Below are 6,000 nucleotides of genomic sequence, written 5' to 3' on the forward strand. Positions count from 1 at the left end.
GGCAGGAGGATTGCTGCAATTTCAAGTCCCTAGTCCGGGCTATGTAAGACTCTGTCTCCAGCCAGGCCATGGTAGCCTTTAATCCCAGCACTCAGAGGCTCCCACGTGTGCTTGGCCTCAGGATGACCTTGCTTCCCTCTATGGAAAGCATTAGGGGTCAGAAGGGTTCAAGAGGGTCGGAGTTTCACTTCTCCATTCTCTTTCAGCCTGTGCCACTTGGGAGACTGAAGGGACAGCCACGTCGGCTGTGTTCAGTCACAGGGAAACAGAATCGAATCCTGTAGTTCCCTGGTGTGCCAGCAGAACACTGTAGGAGCTATAGGCTGGGGAGTAGAGAGTTAATAGAGGAGCGCTCTGGATTCTACCAGGTGTCTGTTGTTGAACCTTCCCTATTAGATGAGTTCCATGTGCTTCATCCAAACCCTTAAGATGGCCCTTGTTCTTGTGTATGTCTCCAAGCCTCTTCACAACTGCTGCTTCCTCTATGGGTCCCAACCCTCGTGCTTTCTGATTAAGCCGGGTTTGTCCATAGGGAGGCAAGGGGTCAGGATTCTTCCTGGAAATGGGAAGGGATGTTTAGAAATTCCTGTTATCAGTGTCCGTCTCTGATTCCTGCTGATATAATCAGAGTTTTAACTTTGGGTCCATGATGAGAACCAAACCTCTGAATGTATCAAGGGTCTGTGATGACCGAGATAGACATGGAATTCTTTCTAAAGTGGAATTCATATGGCTCGTTTTAAGTCCTTTCAATAAGGTAGTTCTGCCACATGGACACAAGTCCTTTAGTCAGTCTGCCGCAGGGCTGGCTAAACCACTGGAATGACTATTTTCAGGGTTGCTCTGGGGGTAGTGTGTCGTTGAAAGGCAGCTGACCTCCAGCATACTGAACAGGGATGGAAAATGCCAGCCTTTGGTTGTATTCAGATTACCCTAAGAGCTTTATTGAGGCAGGGTGCTGGCTTCCATCTTCTATCTTGTACCCCAGTGTCCTCTCTGCTCCCATGAGGTCCTTCTGCTTGTCCCTTTACCTTCCTTGTTCCTTTCCCATGTCATCCTTTCCTAGAGCCTAAGTAAATCTTTGAGGAATTGCGTAGATGGTCCTAGAAGGCCCAACTCAAGAGTTCCTTTGAGTTTGGAAGGACAGCTATGGGTGAGAAGTAGAGAGTGCCTGTTCTGAGTCAACGTCCCTTCTAGCAAGCCACTCAGGATGCCCCCTGTCTGCCACGACCTTGGCGACGGCAACTTCCAGCGTGAGGATATGATGCGGTTGGGGTTAGATGCTTTGATCCTGGAGACTTTTGAAGAGTTATGGTTGCGATGGCCAGACCACCACAGCACATGGAGGCCACTCTGTAATGTGGGTGTTCTTTTATTTAGGTGGCCCTTTCCTGTTTTGAAATAAAGTCTGAGGGGAAACACGTTATACTGAGAAGGAAGTAAAGACTTAAAAGCTTATTCTTTGGCATAGGTCAAACTGGGAATTGTCCTCTCGGAAGCGTGAAAAGCTGAAATTCAATATGAGGACGGGAAAATAACCACAGCAGACTTTGAACAATGCAATTTTATCTTTAACTCTCCTTTACAAATCGCCTCTGCCGAATGCTGAATTGTATCCCCCACTCCTAACTCCTGGTTTCAAAATCTCTTTAGAAGTTTGTAATTTTTTTTTAAATTTGAAATTTAGTCCCACTCCACACATTTTCTGTAGAAGTTTTTTTTTTTTAAATAATAATAATAAAAATCCCCCAAATCTTCCTATGGGAACATTTAGAAGAAAGGCCCGCTTCTCTTGTGTTTTTGTTGTATATATGAGACAAGATGCCCTCACTAATAGACACAGTATTTAAGACTCCAAATGAGATTTCTTAAGTATTTTACTTTATTCTCTGTAAATGGTTTTGTAAAATCTCGAAAATCTCCACTTTGCCTTTGTAGATACATCTTCGGGGGCTTGTCTTGCATGTGTGTTTTTTGTTGTTATTGTAGCTAAGTGCCACTTAGTTCTTTCTGCGGGTTTTGGTTGAAATGCTTATAGACTTTAATACAGTATATATATTTTCAGAATATAAACTTTTATATTTCTGTGGTAAATTAGGACATGCGTTTTAGGCAATCTTTTCCATGAATATCACTTCTTCCTTCAAAAAAGAAATAGATCGTATACTGGTTTGGTGCCAATTTTTTTCTTTTTTATCAAATAGTCTTACATTAAGAAATCAAGTCAATTTTCTTTTTTTTCTAGAAGTCATTGCGTTTGAAATCTAATTTGAACACGTGTTGAATTTGTGGAATAAGCCTTACCATTAGGTTCAATAATCCTTCTGACCTTCAAAACTACGTGTGTAGTTCAAGCCCCCCCCCACCCGCCCCGCATAAATTCTCACTGTGTGGCAGTTGATGGAGCTGTGAACAGAGCCTTAAGGTTGTTGCAAAAAATAAATAAATAAATAAGTAAGTAAATAAATAAAAGGATAATACGGGTTGTTTCCTCCATGTAAGCCATGTTGGTGGGCTCAATGCAGTCTGTAGCTCGTGGCTAACCGGAAGAGAGTGGTGGAGTCAATGGCGGCAGGGACCAGATGGATTTCTTGATGAATGTCTTTGGCCATAATATGGCCAAGGACAGGCTTTCTGAACCACTGTCATTCTAGTCACATGGTTTGGAGATGGTAACCGGAAGGGCTGCGATTCATCATCTGTTCTAAACAAATGACAGTTCCTGCTCCTGACCCCGGTGGGGACTCCAGGTTCCTTGTGGGTGACCTGCAAATGTCCAGGGTAGCTAAAGTCGGCAGTCTCTGAGAGATGCTAACAAAGTTTACATAAAAGTCTTACTATGTAGACAATCTGGAGTTGGTTTTTGTTCTGTCATTGGCATTGCCATGCGTCCTTGGTGTTTCTGTGAGGAATTGTGTGTCGAGCCATGCTAGACTGGAGTTCGGCAGGATGAGCATACTGTAGACACAGAGCATGCACAGCAAGCGAGCTGGTTTAGCCAGGGTTTTTTCAGTGGCACAGAAATCCCAGATTTTATCAGCAGTGGGCATGGTGTATCTTGGAATCTTAAATTAAATCCCATTTTTGGTAGGTGGCACTCTGGCCATTACCAGCTGATTCTCCTTATCAACCTTTGGAATAGGAGCATGAGTTCAGGGCCGTGTGGTTAAGCATGGGATCCCTCTTTAGGCAGTGTCCAAAGTCGCCTTTTCAGCATTAGGGTTGAGATTGGCGTGTACTTGTGTGTCAATCAGAAGACCTGATGTCTAGAGTTAGCTTCTGCCTTGCATCTCTGGGTTGGCTTCACCTCTTTGTCTCAACATCTAGTCTTCCGCTGGAGCATGTTAAATTGACTCTGGGAAGTTCAGAGGGTGTAGAGTTTTCCACCTAGTATTTAATTTGCCATTATGCCATTAGTTCCAGCTTGAAGTTATTTTCTAATGGCTACATTGACAAGGCTGTGAAAATAATGGCCTTTCATAAAACCAAGGACCAAAGAATTTTATTATTCCAACCAAGCATGAGTTTCATAGCCTGTAGGCTCACATGTGTGAGCTTCATGGCACAGAGGAAGCCTTGGTTCCCCCAAACTCATGCTCCCCTAACTGGCCATGCAGAGAAGTTGACTATCTCGTTGAAAGGCTCTGAAGGAGAGTTTCTGCAATTGGAACTTAGTATCTCAGGTGGGTGTTTCTGCGTGAGGTCTCAGGCTTCTATTTATCCCATTACAAAGTGGAACTCTGGGATCCCGCCAGGTTGTCTGAACACTGTAGACTCTTCCATTTGTGTGTGGGCCTCCGGCTGAAGTTTTGCAGCTAGGTCTCCAGGGATGCATCCTGTGACTGCCAGATGTCCATCTCTTTAGTTCCTCATCAAGCCATTCCACTTCCTGCTTAGTAGAGCAGGAATTTTCCTCAGCGCCCCCACCAGGGGATGCCCCCATTCTCATTCTCATTCTTGATGATGTCACTGACTTCTTTACTAATCCAGAGATGACTGATGTTAAAGAAGTGCTATTCTATTGGTAAGGCTTATTACCAAACTTCTGATAATGAAGCAGGCTACCAAAAACGTGTCCAGCTCACTCTAGGAGTGTTTGGGTTTGATCATGGATGTAGTGTACACACCAAAATCCATGGATACCTTTACAGGTTAGGTTACTCGTTTTCTTTTGCCAGATTTTCACTGGAGAGTCCTTAGTTTTGGATACTTGTAAGTATGAGTCCTTCATAGAGTTATATGCAGGTATAGCTGGCCCATTTTCCACATTGTAAATATTTTTCCCAAACTGGGTGCAGTACTGAGGGTAATAATCTTCTGATTTATCAAATGCTGACTGTCTGGAGCAAATCGTCCACTCTTTGTGAATGGTCCTGTAACGTATATGAACATATTTCTGGGTGCCTTAGAAGTTGTATTTTTCATGTGTGCTAATATGCAGTATTTATACATCGTGAGAAGCTGCTTTGAATAAAAAGATTGAAACTTCGTCTCCATCTGTTTGTGTCCCTTCCACCCACCTCTACCCCTTTTGTGATCCATCTTAAAGGTCACAAACTGGTTATGTGCTTTCAAAATTGAGAAGTTTCTGGGGCCTTGGAGGTTGTTCCAAGGTTCCTGGCAGACTGACAGCTCCATCCAGGCATGACCTGAAGTTTCTAGTGTTTTGAGGCTGTCACTTGGGTAGAGGGGCAACAGCTGGATGCAGAGGACTTTAGAACGGAGAGGGCAGATTTTCAGGGAGTGGATGTATCGTTTATCCCTTCCTTGACATGTGCACTATGCTCTAGAATATTATGGCCCCTATCCTTAGTAGGCAAACCTCCACAGAGATCAATCTTGTATAGTTCAAGCTGCCTTGCATGGGCAAAATTGATGTCTATCACTATGGATAGAGTCTTTCCATACACATAATCTTATTGCTTTATTTGTCACAGCACAAAGAGACAAATGGAAGAGGACCCTTTAGAACATGGCCACACACTGGGGAAGGGTGCAGAAAAGAGGCAGTATCGGAAGCCTTCAATGGTTTTGTGCTAATAAATTCCAGGAAAGGGATTTATATAAGACCATCTATCTGTCCATTCATTCATGCACCCACTCTCCCAGTAGTTCACCCATTTACCCACCCACCCATCCTTCCACTTTGAATCTACCTGTCCGTCCGTCCGTCCGTCCATCCGTCCATCCATCCATCCATTCATCCATCCATCCATCCATCCTCCCATCCTCCCATCTCCCTATCTTCCCTTCCATCCATGCACCCACCCTTCCATCTGTCTATCTGTCCTTTCACCTACTCTTCTGTCTGTCAGTTCATCCACTTCCCCTCCTGTCCATTCTACTGTCCACCTGTCTGCCATTCATTAATCTTTCAGTCAGCTTTCGTCTCAGCACTCTAGACAGAGCCTCCCCCACCATGTCTGGGAAGCTACACAAGTTCTTTGATACCTAGATGGCTCAACTCTTCTCTAAAGGAAATTGGAGTCTAGGGATGTGAGAAAGGCAAGAGACCCTCTGCTGTCCTGGAACAGCACAGGGCTAGCAAAGGCCCTGTTCTTACAGCATCACAAACATACTCGGGGCTGCGAAGTAACTTTCCATGTGGGTAGGTCAGCCGGTCTGGGGTTCTGAAGTCACTGTTGCTTTGTGTGCCTCTTTTCTCTCAAGTCTTGATACTATCTAAGATACAGAAGAGGTCAAGACCAAACCTGGAGAGTCTTGCGCTTTCAGATTTCTGTGTTTCCTCTGGAAGACGGAGTGAGACCTTGGGGAAGTTTTGTCAGAATCCTTGGCCACTCAGCCTGTCTCTTGGGTCACTTTGATATGGTGTTTTATGGAAAGAGCTGCTTGCCCTAACAGGATAAGAGAATAGTGGGACTGTATCTTTCTCCACAGCCATAAATAGTAACTAGAAGATGGCCAGCATATAAATAAGCAGAGATGAGACACAAGTATAAAAGCCCCTCTCTTCTTTTGAGATAAGGTCTCATGTATCCC

The sequence above is a fragment of the Chionomys nivalis genome, chromosome 21 (genome assembly GCF_950005125.1).
Source record: "Chionomys nivalis chromosome 21, mChiNiv1.1, whole genome shotgun sequence".
Classification (NCBI taxonomy): domain Eukaryota; kingdom Metazoa; phylum Chordata; class Mammalia; order Rodentia; family Cricetidae; genus Chionomys; species Chionomys nivalis.